Raw genomic sequence first — 7,998 nt, 5'->3', positions numbered from 1 at the left:
ATGATTTATATGCTTCCAAAACCAAAGCAGCGACAAGGATAAGAGTATTTGAGCAAAAATACTCCTGGAAGCATTATCCGTAACAAAGAATAGGAAATACTGTCTCCTCAACGAGCATCTCAATAGATTGAAGCTAAGAAACAGCGTCGAATGCAGATTCTGTGGGGAAAATGGGGAAACACCAGAATAGGTACCTCATCACGGAGTGCGCCGAGACGACAACCATTTGTGCCATATACTTTGGTACAACTGATATCAGAGATGGGGAACTATCTTCTGTAAAGCTGCTTAGATACTGACCTTTGTCAAAGCCTTGAGACTGTATGACGAGTTATAACTTGTTGTAACTCAAGAAACTCCTCCTAAACATTCAACATTCTTTTTCTTCTTTTCAACCATTGTTGATTACTCCGTCTAAATTTCTTTCATAAAAATGTCTCCCGAATTTTTCAATATACTAGAATTTATGTATAACAATAGTAAAATCCACTGAATTTTCGAACGCTTTACATTCGTAAATGGGTGTAGATCTTAAACATATTGCGGAGAAATGGAGCCATTGTCTCCGAAGCAAATTTTGCGGTCGATTAGAGTTAGCCCAAGTACCTACATTAGCTTTTTGCTTGATTGAAGTGCACTTTTATAAGTCTCAACTTCGAACCACTAACGGTAAGCGAGAATACGTCCCTCTTGAACCTCAGAGGCATAGAAAAATCTAGAAATGTATGGAAATATTCATATTTTATTTCAATAAAACATCTTGAAGTGTGGCATTCTCCTTAATTTTGAAAGTTTATGCATACTACATACTACATTGCCATTAATCGCTGACTGAATTCGTAGGTTTCGCTTTCATATAACATGGCGTGAATTATTATTGCTCGGTACACTGCAAGTTTCGTTTTTGTATTCAAGTGATGATTGTAGAAAACCCTGTTTTAATTTCCAGAATGCTCTTGAGGTGCTGCTAATCCTGTGCTGAATTTCATAGTCGATATTGGCCTTTTCCGAAATCAAACTGCCGAGGTAATTGAATTCCGCTACATATTCCAATAGTTTTTCTCCGACTTTTATAACATTGTTGTGATCTTCCGGGGAAGTGCACTTAATCTTAGTTTTGGCGATTTTCAGATTAAGGCCCAAAGCCTCGTATGCCCAGGTATATGTATTCAATATTTCTTGTAATTGCTGTAACGTTTTTGCAACTAGAGCGCAGTCATTAGCGTATTGAAGTTCTGTGATGAATTTTGTATGTTTTTGCCCTGAGTCTTTTTATGTTGAACAGACTGCCGTCGTATCTGTATCTAATGTCCAAACCTTTCTCCTGTAGTTTGCTGTCCACTATAATGGAGAGCGCTGCTATGAATATGTTGAATAGAAGAGATGCTAAGACACATCACTACCTAACTCTTGTTTTTGTTAGGAAGGGATCGCTCAGTGATCCATGATGTGACACTCTTGACTTGTTGTTGTTATGGAGGCTTTTACACACTGTAAGAAATTTGTTGGGTACTCCGAACTTTTTCATAATTGCCCGAAGTACAACTCTGTTTACAGAGTCGAACGCTTCTGTTAGATCGATGAATGCAACATAAAGTTTAGACTGCTGCTCTTATATTTTTCCTGTAGTTGGCGGATAGAGAATATGGAATCGACAAGCGACGGGACAGCAATTGGTGCGAAAACCCGTTTGCTATTCTGGGAGGATTTTTCTATATGTGGGTGCAAAACCGCCGCACCGGTTTTTACCAGTAGTGAAATTCCTCGGTAGTTTCCGCAGTCTGATGCACTGCCTTTGTTCTTAAATATATTCCCTATATTCGCGTTGCAAAAGTCCTGAGGTACCTCTCCGCTTTCCCATATGACATCGAAGAGAGCCTTAAGATGAATTAGTTCTTTACTTTCACACTTATAGATTTTCGCCGGAATCGCGTCACAGCCAGCTGATTTGTTGTTTTTAAGCTGTTTTATGGAGTCCTTTATTTCCTGTTCTCCCATACAGCACATCAAATCACATTTACGATGTGTTTACATTATTAAATGTAGACACAGGGTGACACAGTTCCCCCGATGCAAATATGCTACGTTTACACATTGTAGTTCAACACGTATGCACAAAGGTTTAAACGTCCGCCTCACAATGTAGCCACAGTATAGCATTTACGTATACACAAAGTAAGGGATACACAGTGTGCCGTAGGATATAGGGTGCTTGTGTATTACGTTTAAACTCTGTTTACACATTGCAGTTGTGACTACTGCGTGTATACGTATGTATTTTGCTTATACATCGTGTGCTAGATATACCTCTTGTGCTAGATAAAACTACTTCTTATGAACGAATTTAGGAAATAATACAAGTTTTGATGCCTAACTTTTCATTCTTTTTAAGAAATATTTATTCAATGATACCAATTATATCTTTTTAGAACGAAAATTAGGAAGGCAAAACTTTGTATTTTCCAAAAGTATATCGATCGTAAGTTCAAGAGAAGTAGCCTTAAAATTGCTCCATTTTTGTTTTGTATTAAATGTATCATTTTTTTTTCCATAAAATGGATTAAGTGGTTAAAAATAAAATTCTTATATTTCTTTATATCATGGAACGCAATAGCGCAAATAACACAATAATAATAATTATTTACACTGCAGAAACCAGAAGTAAGAAAACACTGTAAAAGAACAGAATTTGTATCAAAATGTATTAAAAATATAAGTAGGTACCTAGTATAACAACATACTAAAATGGTAAACACTGGTATATCGCCACGATTTGGTGGACCTCGTTTAGTAATTTTTTTCTCTTCTTTTCCCTCCAAACAGTTGGTTTGTTAGCATACTCATTCATCGAGATTAACAATCTCAGATTGACAATCTCACCCTTAAATTTTATATGAAACTGATTATTGAATATTAAACATACCTGTATATTGATCCATCAATAACTTACCGAATATCAGTGTAAGAAGTTCTTTGAAGTGTATAAATCTTTCTTTCTTCATATTTCTTTCTTCACTTCTCTTCATTTAGATTTATATTATTTCCAAATTAAAAAAAAATTATATTGCAGAGCTAACCTCTTTATCATTATACGAGAATATTTGGAGTTTTCATTCATTGGAGTCAAAATTTGGTAAATTGGGTATCGAGTAAGGGAAGAGTCGCTGCTATAATATTAATAATAGTCTTAGAAAAGTGTAACAAGGTAATTAAAAACTTGTGCTTACCTCAAAATCTCTTTTAAACTACACATAAACCGAACATTTATATAGAGCTTCCGAATGATAAAACAATAATGGCTGCTAACACATACCACTCCTAGAAAGGAGAAAGGAGAGAGAACACATAAGATACACTTGGTGGGGGATCTACGCTGAGGCTGTCCGCGCGTGCGCACACCTTCATTTCATGCTAGAATGTAGACACAACAGTACACTATTACAAAGTGTCTATATAGAAATTTATATTATGTGTATACGTCACATTTTTACAAGGTGTGTACTATAGGCACAACTATGATACGAAGTATCACACATACATATGACATATACATTGTATGTCTCATATTCCGACGTCAGATTTCATCATTTTAATAATTATTTGTTACGTTACATAAAACTCTTTAGAATCTTGAGTGCATACGGTATACAACTAGTAAACACTGTATCACACAATTCTATCAATATAAATCTGCGTGTATCTCATATGTATATGTTAGAACTAGATGAACACTTAGGTTCACTTTAACATATGTTGTGTCTCATGTGTCTCCCTTGTAGAAACGTAATTTCATTTGGACGTGCTGTATGGGCTGTTATTGAGATATCTAATACATCGAGGCTGTTATACTGAGGTATTGTGTTGAGTGCTTCCATATTGGAGTTGTTGGGGATATGACTGTAATGGCTCTTTCCAGCGGTTTCTTATTTGCTCTTCCTCTTTTAGAAGTTCGCCATTTTGTGCTATGATTGAGCATCTTGCCTTCTTAGTTGGGCCGTATACTTCTTTTACAGCCTCCAAGAATTTACGATAGTAGTAATGCGTGGCATAATCTTGAATCTGGCTAGCTTTTTGCGCCCACCAGTTATCCTTCAGTTGGCGCGGGTTTCTTCGGAGCGTGTTTGTTGGCTGTTTTAAAGTTGTCTGCTGAAACGCACCAAGCCTATATTGTCGACACGTCTTTTATTACTCTGAGCCGAAAACTGAAATCGTTCGATATCTACCAGCGAAAATATTAAGATTAAAGCGGCCATACGTGCATAGGCGTTCCTGGGCGACTTTTTCCACGTTTCGAGTTGTAAATGAAGCGAAATTTCTCCCGTGTGGAGGAAATCGTTCGGGAGAGTTTTACGGCTTGGAGTAATGTAAAAGTCGACTTAGCAAGAGATGTTTTATTGATTTTTCGATTCGGTATTTAAATAGGAAAGTATGTCGGGGCGTAAAATGCCGCACGGCTAAAATATTCACCGGAAGAAGACGACTACAATTCCTGCCCTTACTCAGGATATCTGAATTATGCAAGTGCGATGCAATTTGTTTATTTCGACTGGAAATGCATTCTGCCACTGTATCGGTTTCGGATAAATATCTAACGGTTTAGTGTTTACGTGTTTATGGACTTGGAGCGTTCTCTACCGGTGCTGCCACCATCGGAGAATATCGTAAACAACCGGCATATACAAATACACGGGTTTAAATAGCGAGTATAGGAAAAATTTATTATATAATTATTCTAAAAGTGTTAAATAGCCGCTACACTATCCCCAAAATGTTTTACGAAATATTTCTGGAAATATTTCGTAAAACATTTCACTACTATACGGCACTATATCATACTATATCAGATATCAAATATCCAGTGAATAATAAATCTTGGTGCGATTTTAATGTCCTATGCTTCAACCTATCAAAAACTAAAGTTTTGTCATATAAAAGTACTATACAACCTTTTGTACTTAATAACATCACTATTGCTTCTTAGGACTTGTTATAGACAACTCGTTAAAATGGACTTGCACATCGAAGCTTTATCAAAGAAACTAAGCGCTGCCTGTTTTGCGCTAAGATCAGTTTCTAAGGAACATAACTTATTAACCTCTAGAATAGCCTATTATGTCCTTTTTGAGTCACATCTTCGTTAGGCCCTTCCATTCTGGGGTACTTGCTGCGCAACAAAATTTGATCGTATTTTTGAACTTCAAAAGAAAGCAGTTCAATATTTATTCGGACTGAACAGTAGAACTCACTGTCAGAATTTCTTTAAAAAATTCTAAATACTGACTCTTCCGTCTTTATTCATTTTTGAATCCGTTTGCTTAATCCGCAAGCACATATCTGCTATTCTCGAAAGGCTATCTCACAACTATCCACTTAGGAATGTGGAGCACGGTCTTTATCTGCCAACCCCGAGCTCTCATGCCAAAAAGAATGTGCTGCCTTTGGGTATCAAGTCGCTTTCATTCTTTCCGGCCATTTCGCAAAGTTCTGAAATCATACTTACTGGAGAGAGCCCTATAGGCGGTAAACGACTTTTTTGTTGATGTTAATCATGAACATTTTTGAGTTTTAGAGGCTGTTTTTTGAAATATAATAAACATAAAATATTTTTGAAGTAAAAAGTATTTCAAAAAATCCGAATTCTTAACTCTAAAATAATAAATTTTCTTTATTATTTTTTCTTTAACGGAAATTACAAGACAGGGTTCCTTACAATACCAGACAGATGAAAAATATTAACTTGCAGCATTGTGTTCTCCAATAGAAAATTATATATAATATTTTACATATTCCAGTCGGGCTCAACGAGACGAAACACCTCACGCATATTTCAAACACATCCCATCCCTCTTCAATGCCCTTCCTGCCTCTCTTTATCTTTTTATATCTAAGTGTATTTTCTCTCAAGGATATTTGCCTTTTCCTTTTACTAGGTGGCAACAAGAAGGCTTTTCCTTTAGTGATGTAAAATTTTTATGGTATACGTACCGTTCGGTTCGTAACAAAATCCGTCTGTTTTTACTGCTCGACGTACGAACGAAGGAAAATGCTAACGGAAATGTTTTTCCAGCGGAGAGCATGTAGAAAATGTAAAAAGATATACGTGGGTAAATATATTTTATTAGATCAGTATAAAATGAAATAGATTCGCTGAATAAGTGTCTACACTGAAAAAAGGACGGATCTCACTTTGTTGGCTTGGCAAGACAAAAAAAAACAAGATACTAGAGGGACGCCGATGGTAATGTTCTCTTTACAACACACCGGAGAATTGAAAAAGTTTCTTTATAGCAAGACGGTAACGGTATATAAAAATCTGACTTTAAGAAGTATTTCTTATTTCGTAGTCAAAAGATTACATTAGATACCTAAAAACTTATTTTTAGATGTCTAAAAATAGAATGTAGAATGTTTAGGAGGGGGATTAATCACCGCGACCTTATAGATCTATTGTGTGTTCCCCTTTCTTGAGTTACAATAGTTATAATGGATTATAACTCATCATACAGTCTCAGGGCTTTGACAAAAGCCGGTGTCTGAGACGGCTCCACAGAGGCCAGGGGTGGAACTCTGTAACGAAATAGCGATCGGTAGCGATGAAGAATACTGACCTTGGCCGTACAAACTAAATGGCAAGCGACAGTATTCTTCGTCGCTACCGATCGCTATTTCGTTACAGAGTTCCACCCCAGGTCTCCATCCTCGACATCAGCCGTTCATGGCACGAATGGTCGTCGTCTCGGCGCCCTCAGTGATAAGGTGTGCTGGTATTTCCCCATTTTCCCCACAGAATCTGCATTCGCCGTTCTTTCTCAGCTTCAGCCTACTGAGGTGTTCATTGAGGAGACAATGTCCTGTTAGAAACCCCGTGACAACCCGAAGATTGTTTTTACTCAAATCAAGGAAAACCTTTGATTTTTCTCGGTCGTAAGTTCTGAGGAACTTTTTCGAGTGTCTTAGATCGTTGGAGGACACGCATTCCAAGTTACGGATGGAGTCTCCCAGATTCTTCAGTTTCGCTTTCAGTGGGTTCCTGTTTGGAAAACAAAACGGTTCTGGTTCAGTTAGTGGAGTGTTCGCTCCTTTTCTAGCTAGATCATTTGCTTTTTCATTGCCTTCTATCCCTTGGTGAGCAGGCACCCAGAGTAGGAGGACTTTATTTTCTTTGCCTAATTTGTTGAGCTTCTCTAGGCATTCTTTGACCAACTTCGAATTGATGGTTACTGAGTTGATCGCGTTTAGTGCTGCTTGACTATCGGATAGGATGGCAATTTCCTGTTTTCGATAGTTTTATCTAAGATAAATTGTACGCATCTTTCGATAGCGTAAATTTCTGCCTGAAGGATACTGGGGTACCCATACCGGCCCATTGGTTAGGAGTATTTAGTTTTCGGCCCAAATACTCCTATCCCTGTCCCTGCTTTGGTTTGGGAAGCAACAGTATACCACGTTATGGTATTTTACATGCTGAGTAAGCGTTTCTTCCTTCCTATCCTTTTTATTAGTCAATACTACATTGAGGTGTTTCTGAAAGTTGTAAATTCTTGGTATGTCATCCACTGGGAGTTGGAGAAGTGGAATTTCCTTTTTGAGGGTGTTCCAAACCCCTGACCTGAAAATTCTCCCAGTACTGTTTCTGTCAATGAACATTCTAATCATTATCGCATTGGCATAACTACCGACAACAATATGTAGTGGTGTTAGGTCTAGAATGACCTCCATTGCTGCTTTTGGACATGTTCTCATGGAACCTGTGATGCAGATACATTAAACTCTCTGTACTTTGCACTTCTCTGTATATATTGGCGATAGTTTCTATATAAAGCCTGTCAATACATTGATTCGCTAGAGCTTCTATTATTTCCTTAGGATATATTGAGTCGAAAGCCTTATCCTCAAAGTCTATAAAGACTATTGCTAGTGGAAGTTTGTATCCTTGAAGTTCGTAGTGCATGTATGTGATCAATCGTGTTGAAGCAGCTTTTAAAGCCTGCTTGTTCT

Source organism: Sitophilus oryzae, unplaced genomic scaffold, assembly GCF_002938485.1.
Source record: "Sitophilus oryzae breed Bouriz unplaced genomic scaffold, Soryzae_2.0 scaffold_178_pilon_pilon, whole genome shotgun sequence".
NCBI classification, from domain to species: domain Eukaryota; kingdom Metazoa; phylum Arthropoda; class Insecta; order Coleoptera; family Curculionidae; genus Sitophilus; species Sitophilus oryzae.
The sequence above is the reverse complement of the archived record's forward strand: the minus strand, read 5'-3'. Positions refer to the sequence as shown.